Source organism: Bombina bombina, chromosome 1 (assembly GCF_027579735.1).
Source record: "Bombina bombina isolate aBomBom1 chromosome 1, aBomBom1.pri, whole genome shotgun sequence".
NCBI classification, from domain to species: Eukaryota; Metazoa; Chordata; class Amphibia; order Anura; family Bombinatoridae; genus Bombina; species Bombina bombina.
In genome coordinates this window covers 801,431,767-801,456,145 of record NC_069499.1, presented here as the reverse complement: position 1 = coordinate 801,456,145, position 24,379 = coordinate 801,431,767, and the positions used below count along the sequence as shown (strand labels likewise).

The 24,379-nt window shown below is 38.1% G+C and overlaps 1 long non-coding RNA gene across 2 annotated transcripts; it reads right to left on the bottom strand.

Moving 5' to 3' along the window:
- Window positions 1–1,307: 1,307 nt before the first annotated feature.
- LOC128645991 (uncharacterized) lies at window positions 1,308–23,289 on the bottom strand. Of its 2 annotated transcripts, XR_008400170.1 has the most exons (7): window positions 23,189–23,289; window positions 20,657–20,798; window positions 9,292–9,401; window positions 7,347–7,501; window positions 6,747–6,955; window positions 2,786–2,846; window positions 1,308–1,476 (listed from the first exon to the last, which is right to left on the bottom strand). It is a non-coding gene; the product is annotated as an uncharacterized LOC128645991 (long non-coding RNA). The 2 variants fall into 2 exon arrangements; XR_008400169.1 differs by having other exon boundaries at window positions 6,747–7,501.
- Between the last annotated feature and the right edge of the window lie 1,090 nt (window positions 23,290–24,379).

The window sequence follows — 24,379 nt, the reverse complement described above, 5'->3', positions numbered from 1 at the left end:
CAAGACCTAGGCAATTCTTGGCCGGTTAAAACATGGACCACCAATTTGTCTCTGGGTCTCTCCTTTTCATCTAACGCTTCCATTAGGGAAAACTACTTGAAAGTGGCAGTTAAGTGGTATTTATTAGATCCGAGACAACTAATACCCAATCTTGTTATAGGGGATGCCCGGATAGAGGCACATATATGCATATGTGGTGGTATTGTGAGAAGATTAAAGATATATGGGAACAAACATCCGGGTTACTCAGTAACATTCCAAACCCAGATACAGTTGACCCCAGAACAGGCTCTATTACACTTCCCAGTTACACAAGAGACATAGAAAACTTCTTATGCTCATTTGCACGGTAGTCAGAACTAGCATTGCCAGATTTTGGAAATTAAACCCTCCCAACTTTACTTATTTTACAAAAAGAATTGAATATAATAATATGGCCAATCTGATAGCTGAGAAATTAGATAGAGAAGGGTTAATAGCTCAATGGGAGCCTTATATTATATTCCATGAAAATGCTGCAACTCATTGGGCCTGATATATTTAAACTAATGGTTATTTGTAACATCGTTCCCTATACAGGGTCCTATCGACTGCTGTAATTAGTTATGACTTTCTGTTAAATATTGTTACTACTCGCATGACATACTGATGCTCGTGATGATTTGACATGCCATGTTTGGTGCATTTTGTTTTCATGTTACTACTGTATACATATCTACAAAATATTTTGAAAATAAAAAAAAAAAAAAAAAAAAAAAGGGACATTATACACTAGATTTTAAATTGCATAAATGTTTTGTAGATGATCTTATATAGCCCACACAGGGTCGGTTTGTTGTGTGCTGATTTTCAGACTCCTAACAAAGCCCCAAAGTTTTAGAAATAGACTGTTGTCTACCTACTCCAGCTTGCTCCTGTATGTGTAAAGTGATCTTTTCATATGCAGGGGAGGAGTGTCTGCTCTTTTTGCTTCCAGTCCCTTTCACTGGGTGTCCCAGACTAACCTCATCAACCATGCTAAACCAGGAGCTTCTAAGTAAGTTTTTAAAAAGGTTTTATACTGTATTTTTATATAAGCACCCACGCACAGCTGTTTTTTTTCCCAATGAGATTAATTTTTCACCTTAGAGCTACTGAAAAACTGAGCTGGGCGTGTCAGTCGGCTTTAGGTTAGCGCTGAAGAAAAAAAACTTAACTGATGATGGTCGCCTTTATTTTAAGTGATGGTAAATTCTAGCGTTTCATAAACAGTAGGATTTATCAGCACTTTAATGCATACCCATATAAATAAAAACTATAACAAAGTGTAAGATCAGTCACAGCTTTATTAACAGAACAGATATCATCAGAAACACTTTATTAAAACAGCCAGGTTTATAGTTCAAACAGGAACGCCAAGGACAATCCCTTTCCATGGGTACACCGAGTTGTGAGAGCAGCAGAGTTACACAAAACACACTCCAACTGTTGAAACACCTGCAAAATAAAATTAAAAAAAAACAAAAAACCCTGAGAATACAGAACAAATTTTCAAGTTCCTCCTACAAACCGTAGAGCATAACATACAAAATGTTGTACACTTTTCTCCTCAATAGCAACCATTTAAATGGGTTGTATTCAGGGAACACCTACAACTGGTACGAACCCATTCAGCAATATGCAATTTTTCCTTCTAACCCCTTAACTAACAGTGCCGTAGTTTAGCCCTTAAAGGGAAATTAAAGGGCCAGTAAACCTAGGAAATAATGTTATATAATTCTGCACATAGTGCAGAATTATATATTAGCTTAGCTCCAGATTTAAAAAGTGAATACTTAAAAAAGATATCATGCAAAGAAAACAGAACACCGCTCCTGGCTCTTCAGCTAAGCGCATCATGGGCACGCTGTCTATTCACAGCGCACCCGATCGCGCTATTAAAATCAATGTAGCTCGTTCCACTCTGGTAGCGTGAGCGAGCTACATTGATTTTAATAGTGCGATTGGGCCGGCTGTGATTACACAGCGTGCCCATGTGCGCTTAGCAGAAGAAAACAGACCTGCTCAGTAGAGCCAAGAGCGGCGTTCCGTTTTCTTTGCGCGATAACTTTTTAAACCATTCACTTTTTAAATATGGAGCTAAGCTAATGTTTTAATTCTGCACTGTGCAGAATTATATAACATTTCCTAGGTTTACTGGCCCTTTAAATCCCAAAATATTCTCTTCATTCAGATAGAGAATACCATTTTTAAAAAGTATCCAATTTACTTCTATTATCAATTTTTTTTTGTTCTTATGTTATTTTTTGTTGAAGGGATACCTAGGTAGGTAGCGTACACATGCCTGAAGCACTACATGACAGGAAATAGTGCTGCCATCTAGTGCTCCTGCTAATGTATAACAATGTTGCAAAACTGCTGCAATATAGAGCTACAGACACGTGCACACTCATAAGTTTACTTTACTGGTTTAAAAACATAGGATAACCACACAAAAAAAGGGGGTATATAAAACCCAAAATGTTCTGGATAGCACTTGCTAAATGGTGGCTAAATGTTAATTAGGAAGCGCTAGCCAGGGTGCTGAGCCAAAAAAAAAAAAAAAAAAAAAAAAAAGGGCCATCTCCTAAGCTTACATTGCTGCTTTTTCAAAGAAAAATTGGATAAAATAGGAGTCAATTAGAAAGTTGCATGCTCTATCTGAATCCTGAAAGAAAACATTTGGGTTTTATATCCGTTTAAGATGCAGGGAAAAAAAACCCGCAAGCATTGAAAATGTTACATCTTCACAACCATTCATTCTTACCTGGGCTGATGTAACGGAGAAATGGTTTCATGTAGACATTTTTTTCCAAGTGCTTTAGCATCTGTATATAAAACAAAACATATATACAGAAAGCAAAATTAGTTTAAGAAACAATAGACAACCTGATGCTTTAAAAAGGGACACTGAACACAAATATTTTTTCTTTCGTGTTCATATAGAGCATGCAATTTTAAGCAACTTTCTAATTTACTCCTATTATAAATTTTTATACGTTTTCTTGCTATCTTTATTTGAAAAAAGGCATCTAAGCTAAGGAGCCAGCCAATTGTTGGTTCAGAACCCTGCAGAGCACTTGTTTCTTGGTGCTGTCCAATCAGCAGACAACCCAGGTTGTTAATCAAAAATGGGCCGGCATCTAAACTTACATTCTTGCTTTTCAAATAGATACCAAGAGAATTAAGAAAATTTGATAGGAGTAAATTAGAAAGTTGCATGCTCTCTGAATCATGAAAGAAAATGTTTGGGTTCAGTGTCCCTTTAAATGCACAAAAGTACAGAGTTAAAGTTGCCTTTCCCATATTTAAGCCAAATATTGTGCACAATAGTAAAATTCAAATGTGTTCATGGTTACCATGCTATACATAACACAAATATACATACAATATATTATACATAATAAAATATATACATATATTATACAAATATTGTGTACAATAGATAACCAAACAAATTGCAATCTGATTAGCTTCCCATGGACAGTGAGAGCAGGCCGCACATTACTCTCACTATCCGTGAACACTTCAGCAGACAGAATTCAAATGTGTTCACGGCTACCATACTACAAATAAACATTATAAATAACATTATACATAGTAACATACAATATTATGTGTATAATATGTATATATGTATATTCCGTATACTATACATAAAATATTATACAGAATATACATAACATACAAATATTGTATACAATAGATAACCAAACAGATTGCAATCTGATTAGCTTCCCATGAACTAAGACAGTGAGAGCAGTCCGCTCACTACCCTCACGGTCTGAACACTTCAGCAGACAGAGCTCAAATGTGTTCATTGTTACACTACACATAAATTATACATAATTAAAATCATAACAATATACACAATATATATATATATATATATATATATATATATATATATATATATATATATATATACAGGGCTCAAAATTTCAGGTCCTAAGCTACTAGCCAGGCCAAAAATGTTACTCGCCACTTCTGACCCCGCCCACTGCATACCCAGGCCACGCCCACTAACCCGCCCATTGCATACTTACGTCACGCCCACTAATTCAACCCTTCTTTTCATATGTTTAGACAGTGCAGTAACTTTATTTTTATTGTATTTGATAACAACAAATAATTACATACATAGGATAAATCAACAATGAAAAAAAAATAACAGCAACGGCAACTTTGGTTTCTGGGGAAGACAACAGCTGGATGAATAAAGGCAGCTATTAAATTAAGAATTCAAAAAAGAAGTTTATCTGCTCACAATTAAACTTACAAAACTTAGCATGAAGAATCAACAAGATTTAACACAAAACCTGGCATGTCAATTTTGTCACATAAAGTGGAATATCAGACATGTTTCTGAAAACGCAAAGTAGCACTTGCTTAATTGTTAACCTCTTCATTGCCACTGATTAAAATACAGAAATGGCAATGAAGAGGTGTTACTAAAACACATAAACAGGCTTTTCTTTAGAAGATAATTTACAGGAAGGTAAAAACCCCATTTTGTTCTAGTAATATGCGCTCACCATATTCTTTTACACTTGCATTTAACCCCTAGGCTATCAGAGATGACTGCACAGCTGCCAAAAGCTTGTTTTATGGAATGACAACTACAAGGGTGCTGTCTCTTTAAAGGGAACTTAAACACACGGCAGAGTTATAAATCTTAACAAACTCCGGGAGAGAGGGAGGGGGGAGAGAGGGAGTGGGGGAGACAGGCTCAGTGAAAGCAGTGAGCAGTCTGAATTATTTGAATAACTTGCTGTATTATCTGCATATACTTATTCCTGGAGATTTATTCAATAAAATAATTGTTTTATTTTCAGACACCTACATTACATATATAAAACAAATATTTTATTGGATAAATCTCCAGGCATAAGTATATGCCATTGCCACATGTGTTATTCAGACTCACTGTTTTCACTTCGACTGAGCCTCTCTCTCCCCCTCCCCGGCCCGGAGCTTGTTTAGATTTATAACCTGTGACCCTGCTGCAGACAGAAGCAGTGTAGTCAGATCGCTGCCTTATCCTGCCCGTAGTGCTAGTTATTCTTACTTGCCTCCAGCTTCCTGCTCGTCTGCAAGCAACCTCGACCACATGTCCCCACTCTTCTATGCCCCGCAGTGCTGCCTCTAACTGCTGTGTGCGCATGACCTCCATCTGCCTAGCTATATGCTAGACCAGCTCAGGCCAGAACATGTGACATGTGATGTCACTCACTTACCGGCTTTTTCCGTTGTCTTTACACAGCACGATCATCCTGATGTGATCTGTCTGGTCTTAGATCATGAAAGCTCAGCAGAGTTGACCCGACCCCACTAAGTCAAACTCCTCTCCACCGGCACCACCGCACATGTGATTGCGCCCCCCCCCAGTCCGGAATGCAAAGCCAAACTAAAAATATATCTAATAAAATTTATATTACAATTTTTTTTTTTTGCAGCTTACTGCTTGCCACTGATGTACTTTATAGTAAAGACGCATTCGCACAGCCGCATAACCCCGGGCACTGCAAGCACCCAGCCCTCATGACAGTAAAACCCAGGGACCCTAAACAAGCAGCTGCCCCTGCTCACTAGCATTGCGTCCCCATAGACGTCTGCCTGACTCCCCCCAGCAGTGATCCTGCTGCCCCAGTACCAACCTCTGTCCCAGCCTCTATCCGTGCGCAGCCTATATCAGCCTCTGCAGCTTAGCCTGTAAACCCTACGATCACCGGTCCGGTCCAGACTCCAGTCCACTCGCTCATGACAATTTGAATTGGCCGCGCTCAGCCTTGTATCCAGACCCGACAGTGAAGTGGGCGTGACCCGGCTCGCCCCCAACCCCAATCAACAAACTTGAAGGGTGATGTGAGGGTCGGATGGCAGGGGGAAGGACAGGTCTGGAGGGACTATTAGACTCAGTGGCGGCTCTCTAATTAGGCGGCTTGCTTCAGAGACTCGCCACAGTGTCTGAGACACAAAGTTAATAAGTTAATGAGCCAGATCTGCAGCGCCACGAACTAAAAGCAAGGATGGAAAAAACTAACTCGCCACTGCATAAATTTCACTCGCCAATTGCGAGTTGGCGAGTGGAATTTTTGAGCCTTGTATATATATATATATATATATATATATATATATATATATATATATATATATATATATATATATATATATATATATATATATATATATATATATATATATATATATATATATATATATATATATATATATATATATATATATATATACACACATATATATTTTTTTACAATTAAAGGAACACTGAACTCGAATTTTTTTCCTTCATGATTCAGATAGAGCATGCAATTTTAAGCAACTTTCTAATTTACTCCTATTATCAATTTTTGTTCTCTTGCTTTCTTTATTTGAAAAAGAAGGCACCTAAGCTAAGGAGACAGACCCTTTAGTTCAGAACCCTGGACAGCACTTGTTTATTGGTGCTGTCCAATCAGCAAGGACAACCCAGGTTGTGAACCAAAAATGGTCAGGCTTCTAAACTTACATTCTTGCTTTTCATATGAAGATAGCAAGAGAATGGAGAAAAAAAAATGATAATAGGAGTATATTAGAAAGTTGCTTAAAATTGCATGCTCTATAAGAATCATGAAAGAAAAAAAATAAAAATTTGGGTTCGGTGTCCCTTTAATTTTTCTCCGCGCTCTGCTCCTGTGGTCTGAACACTTCAACGTGTACTTGAAACTTACCAACGTGGCGTTCTGATAACGTCCGAGGATTTACGAATCTCGTTGAATCCTTGAATGGTGTAGACGCAAAAAAATGTAAATCTCCCCAACACGATCACTTTACATAACAATCCCAACAAAATCTCATCTTGTGGAGTAGAATGACGTAGCACATGTTGAGCATCAGATGTGTCCTTTTCATGTAGCAAACATTAGCTTGACAGGATAACCTTTGACAAATGTTCATGGGAGATGCACAGGAGACAAAGATATACATTCACAACAGACAAAAAGAAAAGAAAAAAAAAACAAAAAAAAAAAAACCAAAAGGCATTTGAAGGTACAGATTGGAATCTGCTTTCCATGATCACAGGTGGTGAGAGCAGTCGGCCCACAGAATACAATGTATACATCATGCCTTTGTTGTAGCAATTTCAAAAAGAAATAACAATTGGATCAGTACATGAACAACGGATGAAAATCAAAATGAACAAACATTAAATCATAAAACCTTAGCTAAACAGCAGCATTAGGTTTCTGCTTTGTAAGTTATAAAGCAGTTTGTTACAAAATGTAATCTAATATATGGGAAAGGCAACAGTAGCCCCAGTCTGTTCTTACCAACTTGCAGCCTGGATGTGAGTTTTTTTTATCAACATTCTACACCTCATCTGCCAGTAGTCTAGCGATTGCACAGAGGCATTTCTTCAGAAGACCACAGTTGAGGTGAAGAGCGCTCTTTGTACATTATGGCCTCACGCTTCACATTGCTACATCTGTTGAGAGGAAACAAAGTTTCAGTTCTTGCATAGCAATACATAAAGTAGATAAAAAAAAAAAAAAAAAAAAGTTTTTTGTTTTTGTTTTTTTTAATAATAATTTATCCCCAAAAAGGCAAGTCCCAAGAAGGGGGGGGGGGGGGGATGTGGGTGGTGGAGTGAAGTGTGCTTCCCGCACTGCATGATAAACAACAAAATACTATGATCATCCATGTACAGATTGTAAGAGCAACATTTTTTCCAATATCTCGGTCTAAAAGGTCATGGAAAATGTATTTTCTATGGCTATACACATCTGTTTCACAATGGTGTGTGTATATATGGCTTGCGACGACAGGGGGAAGCTGGAGCAGCTGTCAAGTTTAAAAGTTAAGTATTTTATCACAACACGAGTGAAATGTAAATTTGAAAGAATTAAAGTGCCCCTGTTTTTAATCGAATTTTTAAAAACCGGGCACTTTAGCATCAAAACTTACATTCACTTTCAGAAGCTAACAGTTTTTGGTTTTATCGTAATAAAAAAAAAAAAAAAAAAAAAAAATAATAAATATAAATATATATATATATATATATATATATATATATATATATATATATATATATATATATATATATATATATATATATATATATATATTAATAAATATTGCCCCAGAACATACTATTTTATGCCCCTTTAAGAGAAAGATATACACTAGGACTAACAACTGCTTACCCTATTCCTTTAAAGGAATAGTCTTAAAATTTAAAGTACAGTCATACCACAAGACACTGCAAGGACAAGTGGACATCATTACAGGGTCATTATAGTGGTCAAATTACATTAGTTAGAATATGGAATTTTAAAACTAGTGTAGTGACCTTGCACCACTGTGTGGGTTAAACACACAGAAGTACTGCTTGGCACCCCCAGAGCTTTCTGCTTGGGACTAGCAGTGTTCTGTGGGTCTTTAGCAGGACAGCATTGTTTGTGTTAAAAATTACATGCTCCAATGATATGTTTAGCACCTGCAAACGGTTAAAACACATCATGCAAGTTGCAGAATACCGCTAGTCCCAAGCAGATACAATCAGTAGCACAAATAAGAGAGAAGCGCTCAACCTGGGAATGAACAATAGCATAATAGCTTGTTCTATGGCTAGTTAGCAAAGAAGCAGCCTCTTTTTGCTCAATATGTGCCTTTCACAGAGAATAACTGTTATGTAGTATATCAGTCTGATCCTGACTTAACAGTACAGTCCAGCCCCGAAATACCAGGCAATCCCTCTCTGAACGAGAGAAACGGCAAAACCCCAGGCGTACGTTTCGGCCTATTGGACGGACCATGTCGGCGGGATCAGACTGATATACTACAGGAAAGTTTTCCTCTGTGAAAAGCACAATTGGGCAGAAAGAAGCTACTACCAGGTGGCAACCGGGCCATAGAACAAGCTATTGATGCTGCTGTTCGTTCCTGGCAGACTGCTTCTCATTCTGTTTTACAATCAGTAGCACAACTCATATGTTTAACTAGCGCTACCAAAATGGGACCAGCACTGCTTTGCTGGTCCGAAGAAGTACTTCTACTCTGTGTTCACCCCATGTGAGTAAAACACACAGTAATGCAGGCTCGCTAGTCTTAAAATGCCACGTTCTAACAAATTATAGCATGTAAATGGTTTGACTATTATCACCATTTAATTATACTATGATAATATGTCTGCAACAAAAATTATCTACGGTTATACAGGAAACACAGCTGAAATACGATTACATTAATGGCTTTTTACAACAATTTAACTCTTACCTGTTTTAACAAAAGGAGGCACAGAAACATTTCTTTTGACAATTAACAAGGCACTGTAAGTGTTGGCTGTACGTCAACTGGTGCTGTAAATCTGTTAGCTTTAGCGTCACCTGCAGATTAGGGGGGGGGGGAATACATACTATTTAAAGTAAGAAACAGGACATTGTGATAAATTTTGCCTTGCCTATAGTTAATACAAAGTAGAAAATCAGAGAAGAATGAACATAAAGTCTTAAGGTCTATATTCTGGGCTGTACAGCATATATATTTATAGGGTTTAAAAAGGGACACTGAACCCAAATTTTCTCTTTCGTGATTCAGATAGAGCTTGACATTTTAAGCAACTTTCTAATTTACTCTTGCAATTTTTCTTCGTTCTCTTGCTATCTTTATTTGAAAAAGAAGGCATCTAAGCTTTTTTTGTTTCAGAACTCTGGAAAGCACTTTATTGGTGGATGAATTTATCCACCAATCAGCAAGAACCCAGGTTGTTCACCAAAAATGGGCCGGCATCTAAACTTAGATTCTTGCATTTCAAATAAAGATACCAAGAGAATGAAGAAAATTTGATAATAGGAGTAAATTAGAAAGTTGCTTAAAATGTCAAGCTCTATCTGAATCACGAAAGAAAATTTGGGTTCAGTGTCCCTTTTAAACCCTATAAATATATATGCTGTACAGCCCAGAATATAGACCTTAAGACTTTATGTTCACATTTAAGGTTCATTCTTCTTTGATTTTCTACTTTGTATTAACTATAGGCAAGGCAAATTTATCACAAAGTAGAAACTCAGAGAAGAATGAACCTTAAATATGAACATAAAGTCTTAAGGTCTATATTCTGGGCTGTACAGCATATATATTTATAGGGTTTAAAAGGGACACTGAACCCAAATGTTTTCTTTCGTGATTCAGATAGAGCATGACATTTTAAGCAACTTTCTAATTTACTCATATTATCAAATTTTCTTCATTCTCTTGGTATCTTTATTTGAAATGCAAGAATATAAGTTTAGATGCCGGACCATTTTTGGTGAACAACCTGGGTTGCTCTTGCTGATTGGTGGATAAATTCATCCACCAATAAAAAAGTGCTTTCCAGAGTCCTGAAACAAAAAAAGCTTAGATGCCTTTTTTTCAAATAAAGATAGCAAGAGAACGAAGAAAAATTGATAATAGGAGTAAATTAGAAAGTTGCTTAAAATTGCATGCTCTTTCTGAATCATGAAAGAAAAAAATTTGGGTTCAGTGTCCCTTTAAGTGTTTAGCTATATGACCAAATGCTTCAAAACTACAGCATAACCGTCACTCCACTCAATTTCATAAATGCAACAAAAAAAATAAAGAGCATAAGAAGGGAAAGCAGAGTAAGATAAATCCAGAGGTATCTGTGGAATGGTATAAAAAAGGATCAGGAATTGGGTTAGTAAAGATTTGGTAATTACAGGCAGTGACAGAGCAATAATAAATACAACAAGAGTTTACCATGAATGTTAGTTGTGCATTTTCTAGGCTGGGCTTGCATGGGACATATGATGGGGAGCATGACCTAAGGCTGAGGAGACAAACTTGTAATGTACCACAGTATATAACTAGCCTTGGGTAGCTTCAGCAGGGGCCCGCTGCTTCCACTTCCCAAAGACACAGATGCTATGAAGACCGTTTACTGTACCTACTGCTAATGAACATATGGAGAATAAAGATCTTTGTCAAAGAGGAGTTACTTGGATATAGCATGTGTGAAGCAGTCATGTAGGAAAACAAGACAAGGGTCCTTGGAGTACTGTGAAAAGGAGCGATACGCTATTTTTGAAGCAGTCATCTAAAAAAGGTTAATGGAAATAAAATGCATCATTTTCATTAAAATATAAATCTATTTAGTGTTTATTATATCTTAACTGTATGTCCAAAGGCTTCAGAGATCATTTACAATCCACTATAACTTTACAGCTGTACTCATGGGCACTGGGAGCAGGTGCGGACTGCCACCATGACAGAGAGCTCAAAGCAACATCTGCCATTGACCATGATGGGTATAAAAATAAATAAATAAAAAAAAAGAGGGGGGGGGGGGGAGAAAGGACTAAAGGAGAAAATGCATTATGCTATTTTTATTTTATATATAGACTATAAAGTCAGAAACTTTACTTTAAAAAAATAGGGAAAATTAAAATGCAATATTAGAGGCAATAAAATTTTAAAAATATCATGATCTGCGTCAAGAGACAATTTACAATCCACCATAGCTTTACAGCTGTATCCATGGGCACAGGGAGCAGGCGCGCACTGCTCCACATGTCCAAAAAACAGCTGCCACCATGTGCAGAGAGCTCACTGTAACATCTGCCAGTGACCATGTTGGGTCTAACAGGAGGGAAGAAAGTAAATTATGCTGTTAGGCAGCCATTAAAAATAGGGGGATTAATTAAATGCCATGCTAGAGGCACTAATGAATTATTTTAGACTAGTCACATGTCCAGAGGTTTCAGAAACAGTTTACTCCCCACCATAGTATTACAGCTGTAGTCGCAGGCACTAGGAGCAGGTGCGGACTGCTCTTAGTGTCCGCAAACTACAGCTACCACCACGTGCAGAGAGCTCACTGCAACATCTGCCAGTGACCATGTTGGGGTTATCAGGAGGGGGGGAAAAAAAAAAAAAGTAAAATTATGTTGTTAAGCAGCCTCTTAAAATGGGGGAAGGGGGATAAAATGCCATACTAGAGGCAGTAAATTATTTTAGACTAATTACATATCCAAAGGCTTCAGAAACAGTTTACTTCCCACCATAGCTTTACAGCTGTAGTCAGGGGCACTAGGAGCAGGTGCGGACTGCTCTTAGTGTCTGCAAACTACCGCTGCTACCATGACAGAGAGCTCGCTGTAAAATAAGCCTGTAGGAATGCCCGATACCGATACTAGTACCGGTGCCGATACTGAGCATTTTAACAATTACTTGTACTCGTTTAAACTGCTCCGATACTTTTTCGCCCCCATCTTACTTTGGAGCACTGTGAGGGAAGAAGGATGGAGTCGAGAGGGCGGTATAGTAAAGGGGGGCGGACCCAATGAGAGCGCAATTGCAGTGAGCAGCTAACAGTCACCTACATAGCTCAATGGCTCATGGAGATTGCAGCATTGCAACCAAGTTAGGGGATTTTTTGCCTTTGTCATCCAGTATGATTGTTTAAAAATGCCATTTGAAATTGCGACACCATATAGAGTAGAGTTGAACAGCTATTGCAGTCAGACTAGAATATTACAGCAGCGTTTGAACAGCTGTCTCATGTTATATGTAACATACATACATACATACATACATACATTCTATCCTTCACAATCCCCAATCACATAGCTGGTGGAAATCTACTTAAAATGGTATTGGTGCAACGTCTGCCAATGACCATGATGGATTTTAAAAAAAATAAAAAAATAAGGACTTTAATAGGAGAAAATGCATTATGCTATTTTTATTTTATGTAGACTATAAAGTCAAAAACTTTCCTTTGAAAAAAAAAAAAAAAAAGGCGTCTAGACAATTTACAATCCACCATAGCTTTACAGCTGTATCCATGGGCACAGGGAGCAGGCGCGCACTGCTCCACATATCCAAAAAACAGCTGCCACCATGTGCAGAGAGCCCACTGTAACATCTGCCAGTGATCATGTTGGGTCTAACAGGTCAGAAGAAAGTAAATTATGCTGTTAAGCAGCCATTGAAAACTAGGGGGAAATTAAATGCCATACTAGAGGCAGTAAGTAATTATTTTAGACTAGTCACATGTCCAAGGGCTTCAGAAACAGTTTACTCCCCACCATAGCTTTACAGCTGTAGTCGCAGGCACTAGGAGCAGGTGCGGACTGCTCTTAGTTTTCGCAAAGTACAGCTGCCACCATGACAGAGAGCTCACTCTAACGTCTGCCAATGACCATGTTGTGTCTAACAGGAGAGAAGAAAGTAAAATTATGCTGTTAAAGGGCCATAATACCCAAATGTTTAAACACTTGAAAGTGATGCAGCATAGCTGTAAAAAGCGGATTAGAAAATATCACCTGAACATCTCTATGTAAAAAAGAAAGATATTTTATCTCAAAAGTTCCTCAGTAGCCACCTCCCATTGTAAAGGATTTCTAAGCAGCATATTATTATGTCTGTCCCGGGACAACTGAAAGGATGAGCTTAGTGCACTCTCATATTATTTCACCAATCAGGTAAAGGAAGCTTACTATGAAATCTCATGAGAGTTAAGTCAAATCTCATGAGATCACAGTAAGAGTTCATGACCTCAGCACTGCTGATGCTGAATGGCTGCTGTTCATTTCTTCATTTATTTAGTTTTTTTTACCTGCAGCTGGGAGCAGCAGAGTATAACTTTTTACACAGAATTTACTCTGCTGAGCTGAGGAGATTGTGAGGTAAAATATCTTCCTTTTTTACATAGAGATGCTCAGGTGATATTTTCCTGTCAGCTTTTTACAGTTATACTGCATCAGTTTCAAGTGATTTAGCATATGAGTATTATGTCCCTTTAAGCAGCCATTAAAAATATTCGGAAATTAAACGCCATACTAGAGGCACTAATGAATTATTTTAGATTAGTTATATGTGCAAAGGTTTCAGAAAAAGTTTACTCCCCACCATAGCCTTACAGCTGTAGTCGCAGGCACTAGGAGCAGGTGCAGACTGCTCTTAATGTTCGCAAAGTACAGCTGCCACCATGTGCTGAGAGCTCACTGTAAAGTCTGCCAGTGACAAGAGAGACAGACAGACAGACGAGGAGAGAGAAAGAAAGAGGAGAGAGAAAGAAAGAGGAGAGAGAAAGAAAGAGGAGAGAGAAAGAAAGAGGAGAGAGAAAGAAAGAGGAGAGAGAAAGAAAGAAAGAAAGAAAGAAAGAGAGAAAGAAAGAAAGAAAGAAAGAAAGAAAGAAAGAAAGAAAGAAAGAGAGAAAGAAAGAAAGAGAGAAAGAAAGAAAGAAAGAAAGAAAGAGAGAAAGAAAGAAGTAAATTATGCTGTTAAGGAGGAGAGAGAAAGAGGAGAGAAAGAAAGAAAGAAAGAAAAAAAAAAAAAGAAGGGAGTAAATTATGCTGTTAAGCAGCCTTTGAAAATAGGGGGAATAAAACGCCATGCTACAGGCAGTAAATTATTTTAGACTAGTTACATGCCCAAAGGCTTTAGAAACCATTTACTCCCCACCATAGCTTTACAGCTGTAGTCGCAGGCACTAGGAGCAGGTGCGGGCTGCTCTTAGTGTTCGCAAACTAAAGCTGCCACCATGACAGAGAGCTCACTCTAACGTCTGCCACTGACCATGTTGTGTCTAACAGGAGAGAAGAAAGTAAATTTATGCTGTTAAGCAGCCATTAAAAATAGTCAGAAATGAAATGCCATACTAGAGGCACTAATGAATTATTTTAGATAAGTTATATGTGCACAGGTTTCAGAAACAGTTTCCTCCCCACCATAGCCTTACAGCTGTAGTCGCGGGCACTAGGAGCAGGTGCGGACTGCTCTTAGTGTTCCCAAAGTACAGCTGCCACCATGTGCTGAGAGCTTATTGTAACATGCGCCAGTGAACATGTTGGGGCTACCAGGTGAGAGAGGGGGGGGGGGAAGGGAGGAGTAAATTATGCCATTAAGCAGCCTTTGAAAATAGGGGGAAATTAAATGCCATACTAGAGGCAGTAAATAATTTTAGACTAGTTACATATCCAAAAGCTTCAGAAACAGTTTACTCCCCACCATAGCTTTACAGCTGTAGTCGGGGGCACTAGGAGCAGGTGCTGACTGCTCCAAGTGTCCACAAGCACAGCTGCCACCATGTACAGAGAGCTCACAGCAACGTCTGCCAATGACCATGATGGGTTTAAAAAATAAGGACTTCAGTAGGAGAAAATGCATTATGCTATTTTTATTTTATTTAGACTATAAAGTCAGAAACTTTGAATGAATACTTTGAAAAATAGGTTGAAAAAGTGAAAATTAAAATGCCATACTAGAGGCAATAAAAACAAACAAAAAAACAAACATGTTCATAGGCGTCAAAAGACAACTTACAATCCACCATAGCTTTACAGCTGTATCCATAGGCACAGGGAGCAGGCGCGCACTGCTCCACATGTCCAAAAAAAAAAAAACTGCCACCATGTGCAGAGAGCTCACTGTAACATCTGCCAGTGACCATGTTGGGTCTAACAGGAGGGAAGAAGGTAAATTATGCTGTTAAGCAGCCATTGAAAATAGGGGGATTAATTAAATTGCCATGCTAGAGGCACTAATTAATTATTTTAGACAAGTTACATGTCCAGAGGCTTCAGAAACAGTTTCCTCCCCACCATAGCCTTACAGCTGTAGTTGCGGGCACTAGGAGCAGGTGCGGACTGCTCTTAGTGTCCGCAAACTACAGCTGCCACCATGTGCTGAGAGCTCACTGTAACATTCGCCAGTAGGAATGCCCAATACCGACACTAGCATCAGTGTCAATACTGAGCATTTTAACAAGTACTTCTACTCGTTTAAACTGCTCTAATACCTCAGCCGATACATTTTCAATCCCATCTTACTTTGGAACACTGTGAGGGAAGGAGGGAGACAAATCAGAGAGCGCGGTATAGTAAAGGGGGGCGGACCCACTGACAGCGCAACTGCAGTGAGCAGCTAATAGTCACCTACATAGCTTGACGGCTCATGGAGATTGCAGCCAGGTTAGGGGATTTTTTGAGAGATATATAGATATAAAAAAACTCTTATCAACCCAATGGATCAGATATTGGAGGGTTTGTGGGAAGAGCGTATCTGATGGGAATTTGCCGCCATTAAGAGATACTGTGATTCTATCCTTCACAATTCCCAATCACATAGCTGGTGGAAATCTCCTTAAAAACCCATTATAAATCCTCAGTCAGTAGTTGTCCTATAAAATCATAATGGTGGACTCAAATTGCTCTATAAGTTTGGAAAAATAGTACACTCTTCCCAAGTTTGAACGACTGTGCTAAAATGATTTAGGAGGAAAATGGCATTGGAAGTTGTATTATATTGTGTAACTGTATTATATAATATTGTGTTACAGCCCCAGCATGCTAGTATTTAGGCATTGGCAGTACCTCTTAAATCCTCTCACAGATTTTACTCCCAGTAAACTCCTTCTGAATTATATACACTAATTAAAGTTACAGTAAAGTCAAAATTATTCAGAAATCGTTGGTATCTTTTGCTGAAAAACATGTTTATATGCTCACTACTAGCAGGTAGCAGCAATGCACTACTGGGAGCTAGCTGAGTGATGATTGACGGCTGTCACTGGCTCATTCAACTTGCTGAGCTAGTCTCCAGTAGTGCATTGCAGATCCTTCAACAAAAGGATACCAAAAGAATGAAGCAAATTTGATAATACTGTCACATTAAAAAAAGTATTGCTGCAACCCTATCAACCAGTGACCATGGTGGGGCTATCAGGAGGGAAGAAAGTAAATTATGCTGTTAAGCAGCCTTTTAAAAACAGTGTGTGTGTGCCATGCTACAGGCAGTAAATTATTTTAGACTAGTTACATATCCAAAGGCTTCAGAAACCATTTACTCCCCACCATAGCTTTACAGCTGTAGTCGCAGCCACTAGGAGCAGGTGCGGACTGCTCTTAGTGTTCGCAAACTAAAGCTGCCACCATGACAGAGAGCTCACTCTAACGTCTGCCAATGACCATGTTGTGTCTAACAGGAGAGAAAAAAGTAAAATTATGCTGATAAGCAGCCATTAAAAATAGTCAGAAATGAAATGCCATACTAGAGGCACTAATGAATTATTTTAGATAAGTTATATGTGCACAGGTTTCAGAAACAGTTTCCTCCCCACCATAGCCTTACAGCTGTAGTCGCGGGCACTAGGAGCAGGTGCGGACTGCTCTTAGTGTTCGCAAAGTGCATCTACCACCATGTGCTGAGAGCTCACTGTAACATCTGCCAGTGACCATGTTGGGGCTACCAGGGAGGAGTAAATTATGCTGTTAAAGGGACACTAAACCCACATTTTTACTTTCATGATTCAGATAGAGCTTGCAATTTTAAACAACTTTCTAATTAAGTCCTATTATCAAATTTTATTTGTTCCCTTGCTATAGTTATTTAAAAAGCAGGAATATGATGCATAGGAGTCGACCTATTTTTGGTTGAGAACCTGGGTTATGCATGCTTATTGGTGGCTAAATGTAAGCAACCAATAAGCAAGCACTATCCATGGTGCTGAACCTAAAATGGGCTGGCTGCTAAGATTTACATTCCTGCTTTTTAAAAAAAAAGATAGCAAGAGAACAAAGAAAAATTGATAATAGGAGTACATTAGAAAGTTGCTTAAAATGTCATACTCTATCTGAATCATGAAAGAAAAAATGTGGGATTAGTATCCCTTTAAGCAGCCTTTGAAAATAGGGGGAAATTAAATGCCATACTAGAAGCAGTACATTATTTTAGACTAGTTACATGTCCAAAGGCTTCAGAAACAGTTTACTTCCCACCATAGCCTTACAGCTGTAGTTGGGGGCACTAGGAGCAGGAGCTGACTGCTCCAAGTGTCCACAAGCACAGCTGCCACCATGTACAGAGAGCTCACAGCAACGTCTGCCAATGACCATGATGGGTTTAAAAAAATAAAAATAAATAAAAGGACTTTAATAGGAGAAAATGCATTATGCTATTTTTAGATTTAATATTTAGACTATAAAGTCAGAAACTTTACTTTGAAAAATAGGGGGAAAAGGAAAATTAAAATGCTATATTAGAGGTAAATTATTTTATTTTAAAATAATCATGCTCATAGGCGTCAAGAGACTATTTACAATCCACCATAGCTTTACAGCTGTATCCATAGGCACAGGGAGCAGGCGCGCACTGCTCCACATGTCCATAAAAACAGCTGCCACCATGTGCAGAGAGCCCACTGTAACATCTGCCAGTGACCATGTTGGATCTAACAGGAGGGAAGAAAGTAAATTATGCTGTTAAGCAGCCATTGAAAATAGGGGGATTAATGAATTGCCATGCTAGAGGCACTAATGAATTATTTTAGACTAGTTACATGTCCAAAGGTTTCAGAAACAGTTTCCTCCCCACCATAGCCTTACAGCTGTAGTCGCGGGCACTAGGAGCAGGTGCGGACTGCTCTTAGTGTCCGCAAACTACAGCTGCCACCATAACAGAGAGCTCACTGTAACATTCGCCAGTAGGAATGCCCGATATTAGTATCGGTGTCGATACTGAGCATTTTAACAAGTACTCGTTTAAACTGCTCCAATACCTCAGCCGATACTTTTTCACTCCCATCTTACTTTGGAGCACTGTGAGGGAAGGAGGGAGACAAATCAGAGAGCGCGGTATAGTAAAGGGGGGCGGATCCAATGAGAGCAAAATTGCAGTGAGCAGCTAACAGTCAACTACATAGCTCGACGGCTCATGGAGATTGCAGCATTGCAGCCATTTTAGGGGATTTTTTGCCTTTGTCGTCTGGTATGATTGATTGTTTACAAATGCCCTTTGAAATTGCGACACCATACAGGAGTAGAGTAGCGTTTGAACAGTCATTGCAAAGTCAGACTAGAGTATTACAGCAGCGTTTAAACAGCCGTCTCAGGTTATATGTAAATTGAAATTCAATTGTATTACTCACATCACAATCTGAAAGAAAAAAAAAAAAAAAAAAAAAAAGTGTTAGATAGAGAGATAGATAGAGAGAGATAGATATCTCTCTCTATCTCCACACATATCTATAATACTCTTATCAACCCAATGGATCAGATATTGGAGGGTTTGTGGGAAGAGCGTATCTGATGGGAATTTGCCGCCATTAAGAGATACTGTGATTCTATCCTTCACAATTCCCAATCACATAGCTGGTGGAAATCTCCTTAAAAACCCATTATAAATCCTCAGTCAGTAGTTGTCCTATAAAATCATAATGGTGGACTCAAACTGCTCTATAAGTTTGGAAAAATAGTACACTCTTCCCAAGTTTGAACGACTGTGCTAAAATGATTTAGGAGGAAAATGGCATTGGAAGTTGTATTATATTGTGTAAATGTATTATATAATATTGTGTTACAGTAACACGTTTGGTTTATTCAGCCCCAGCATGCTAGTATTTAGGCATTGGCAGTACCTCTTAAATCCTCTCACAGATTTTACTCCCGCCAAACTCCTTCTGAATTATATACACTAATTAAAGTTACAGTAAAGTCAAAATTATTCAGAAATCGTTGGTATCTCTTGCTGAAAAACATGTTTATATGCTCACTACTAGCAGGTAGCAGCAATGCACTACTGGGAGCTAGCTAAGTGATGATTGACGGCTGTCACTGGCTCATTCAACTTGCTGAGCTAGCCCCCAGTAGTGCATTGCAGATCCTTTAACAAAGGATAGGAAAAGAATGAAGCAAATTTGATAATACTGTCACATGACAATTAAAAAAAAAAGTATCGGTGAGTCGAGTACAAAAAAAAAAGTCTCGGTACTTGTACTCTGTCTTAAAAAATGAAATGGTATTGGTGCAACCCTAGCCACCAGTAACCATGTTGGGGCTATAAGGAGGGAAGAAAGTAAATTATGCAGTTAAGCAGCCTTTTAAAAATGCCATGCTACAGGCAGTAAATTATTTTAGACTAGTTACATATCCAAAGGCTTCAGAAACAGTTTCCTCCCCACCATAGCTTTACAGCTGTAGTCAGGAGCACTAGGAGCAGGTGCGGACTGCTCCAAGTGTCCACAAGCACAGCTGCCACCATGTGCAGAGAGCTCACTGTAACATCCGCCAGTGACCATGTTAGGGCTATCAGGAGGGAAGAAAGTAAATGATGCTGTTAAGCACCCATTAATAATAGAGGGAAATTAAATGCCATACTAGAGGCAGTAAATTATTTTAGACTAGTTACATATCCAAAGGCTTCAGAAACAGTTTCCTCCCCACCATAGCTTTACAGCTGTAGTCGCAGGCACTAGGAGCAGGTGCGGACTGCTCTTAGTGTCCGTAACTACAGCTGCCACCATGTGCAGAGAGCTCACTGTAACATCTGCCAGTGACCATGTTGCGGCTATCAGGAGGGAAGAAAGTAAATTTTGCTGTTAGGCAGCCTTTGAAAATAGGGAGGGGTAAAATGCCATGCTACAGGCAGTAATAAGTTATTTTAGACTAGTTACATGTCCAAAGGCTTTAGAAACAGTTTACACCCCACAATAGCTTTACAGCTGTAGTCAGGGGCACTAGGAGCAAGCGCAGACTGCTCCTAGTGTCCGCAAAGTACAGCTGCCACCATGTGCAGAGAGCTCATTGTAACATCTGCCAATGACCATGTGACACCTAACATAGGAATAACCTGTACTTACCTGCAAACTGGTTTCACAACCTTGTGGAAGAAAATTAAGCCGTCACATGCTTGCAGTTTCCACAAAACCATTCTGCCATCCAACACCTGTTTCTAACCACTGGAGCCATTTTTGAGCTAGACAGATATTCCAAACAAGCCAGCTAGAAGAGACAAAATAAAACTACACTCAAAATACTTACTCAACATACTTAAAAGGGACAGTTTACTCAAACATTTTCTCCCCTTTAATTTGAAGAATGATCGATTTTACCTGAATGTATTGAATGGTTTACAAGTAACTAGTTTACCTTTATTTCAGCATTTGAAATAGCTGATTTAGCCTGTGGTATCCCCACCTATAAAGGGACAGTCATTTTGGGAACAAAAATCACATTAAAAAAAAATGAACTTGACATTTACAGCTTTTAAATTAATAAGCTTTACAGTGCCCTCTGAAATCATCTTAACACCAATAAGCAGGGCAGTCACACGACCTCTGTGTACACCTGCTCATGCGCAGACCGCCTGGCTTATTCATCTGCGCTCAGAAACTGAGCAGTGTTTGAGAATGCTGGTGCACCGGCAACCAATCAGCCTTCTCTGCAAGCTGACATCTCCAAGGCAACCACAAAGCGTCCTCCGTGTTTGCAGCTCAATGTGAGCAGATCTGCATGCAGTGGGTGTTCATTTTCTATTAGAGACCAGCAGAACTATAACAGCTATATTTTACATGAAGAAAATACTGTGCTGCTGCAGCTTCTCTCACAATAGAAACTCTGTAAATATTCTTACTTAGCCCTTGTTATGCCAGAAATCTTCAGTTTTGTAGGGTAGCCTTACCCTCTCAGTAATGAGTAACACAAAACCGTCAGGTTGGTTAGAATAAGCAGAGAAACGGTTAATAATAAAGAGAGTGGATTGCATTGCTACTGTATTGGATAGCCAGCTGTGGTCTTTTTGCATGGATGCTGCCCTCAGTGAGAAGATCTGCCTGCACTAAACTTTGCTTTTCTGAGAACAGAAATCAATTTTAAAAATAAACTAATACAGTGGTTATAACTGACAACAGAGAAGCAAAGCTTACTGTAGGCAAGTCTGCCGAAATATTACCTACGTAGGAGCAAGTTTCTTATTCATGAAGAATATGACACCACACATCAGTTTGGAAAAAAAAAAAAAAAAAAAAAAAAAAAAAAAAAAATTTTTATATATATATATATATATATATATATATATATATATATATATATATATATATATATATATATATATATATATATATATATATATATATATATATATATATATATATATATACACACACATACACTCTTTGTTTACCAAGCCTCCCTACAGTGAGTGTTCCAGTCTACCTCATCAACACATTTGTAAAATGTTTTATACTGGATTTTTAGATCAGTATCTGTGCATATGCTTCTTTATAGTAATGGCTATTATATGCAGTTATATGAAAATTGGTGTATACTGTGCCGTTAATCATTTCATATACTTAATCACAAAATAAAAGCCATTAACTTGTAAATGTGCTCATAAAATATATTTTACATAAAAAAAAAAAAAACACACAACTATCTAAGCTTATGAAGACTGCCTTCTTATCTCAGATATTTTGACAGACTTGCATTTCAGGCAACAAATGTGCTTACTCTTAAATAACTCCACAGCCGTGCGCACAATGTGAAATGAAAAACTGTTGAATACAATCAGATAAGAGGCAGCCTTCAAGGGCTTAGAAATTAGCATGAGTCTACTTAGGTTAGCTGTCAACTAATAATACCAAAAGAACAAAGCAAATTGGAAAGTTGCATGCACTATCTTAATCATGAAAGATTAATTCTAAATAAACTGTCCTTTAAGTCCAAGTAATTGACAAACTATAAACACAGCCAGCAAAAGCAATTTAAACAGAAGCATTTTCACAACACTGTACACAAAACATGCTCAAACAACACAAAGCCCACTGCATTTAAATAGTAACTTACTAGCAGGCAAGTTTTTTTTATTTTAAATATTAAAAACCTTCCTTGTGCAAGTGTGTAATATACCCATTTATTTAAACTTTGGCTATTTCTAGAGACATTTACAGAATGATTTCTTACATTTAAATAAAAAAAATTCTGCCATGAATTCAGTACAAAGCAGTTTTTTTTTGTTTTTTTAACTACAGACCTGTATCTCATTTACTTAGGAACATTTATCCACTGAAATCAAGAATATTTGTAATCGAAGCTATAAAGCAATACTACACAACTAAAACTTATCATCAAGAAATCTTTTGCAGAATGCTTACAGTATTAATGGTAAAAACATAAGTTACTGAAGATAATACATGTATAGGTTTCTGCATTGTAATGCAGCTAAACAGTAAACTAGGTCACATAAGCACAGAAAATATAAATCATTATAAACAGACAAGGATTTAAACATTTGGCTCATATACACTCACATCTGCAGGCAAACACAGGATATAAATATCACTGCTAGATACAAATCACATATTTAACACAAGACAAAGTAATGCAAATCTCACCTGCTGAAAACCACAAACATCTTATGACGTTTTGGCGCAATTTTTGTACCAGAAGTAACTTTCTGGGTGTGTACAGGAAGTCAGTAGAATTCCCTTCCAAGGCTTGATGATCATGTGGCATACAGCAACCAATCAGAATAATAAAAAAAATTCTTGTTTTTTTTCTTGTTTTTTTTTAAACATGCTTTATTTGTATATAACACTACACGAGGAAAAGGGGATATATATCTGACGAAACAGAACAGTTCATTTTTAGTATGTTTTTTTGTCTAGCAGATTTAACAACATTTAATTACATTTATTTTCTTGGATATACAGCAATATTTCACTTCACAAATTGGTATGGGGTGACCAACAATAAAGCAGGAGTGCTTATATCTCCAGCAACAAAAGGGAACACAGTCTTAAAGGGACATGCACGCATAGCATTTAAAGAGACAACACCATACAGTCATAAAAGGACAGATCACAGTATGTGAACTTAGCACACTCTCAAAGTCTTAAAAGGACAGGCACACAGACTTAAAGGGACATTAAACTCATTTTTTTTCTTTCATGGTTCAGATAGAGAATACAATTTTAAACCACATTCCAATGTACCTGTATTATTTATAATTTGCTTCATTCTTCAGATATCCTTTGTTGAAGAAATAGCAATGTACATAGGGGAATCAATCACACCAGGCATCCATGTGCATCCACCAATCAGCAGCTACTGAGCCTATTTAGATATGCTTTTTTAACAAAGGATATCAAGAGACTGAAGCAAATAAGATAATAGAAGTCAATTGGAAAAATGCATGCTCTTTCTAAATCATGAACGACAAAAATTGAGTTTCATGTACCTTTAAGGGGACAGCACACCACATGCATGCAATCTTAATGGTACAGGTGCACAAGCATCCAAGGAACACTCTGTCTTAAAGGAATAGGCGCAGACACACAATGCACACAGACTTATAGGGACAACAAACCACATGCATGCAATCTTAATGGTGCAGGCGCACAACCACCCAAAGAACACTCAGTATTAAAGGGGTAAGCATATACACATAATGCACACAACTTTTAAAGGGACAGATCACAGTATCTGCACACACACAATCTTGCACACTCTCAAAGCCATAAAGGGACAGGCAAAACCCAATGCACTCAGTCTTAAAGGGTCAGACACGTACACTCATGCACACA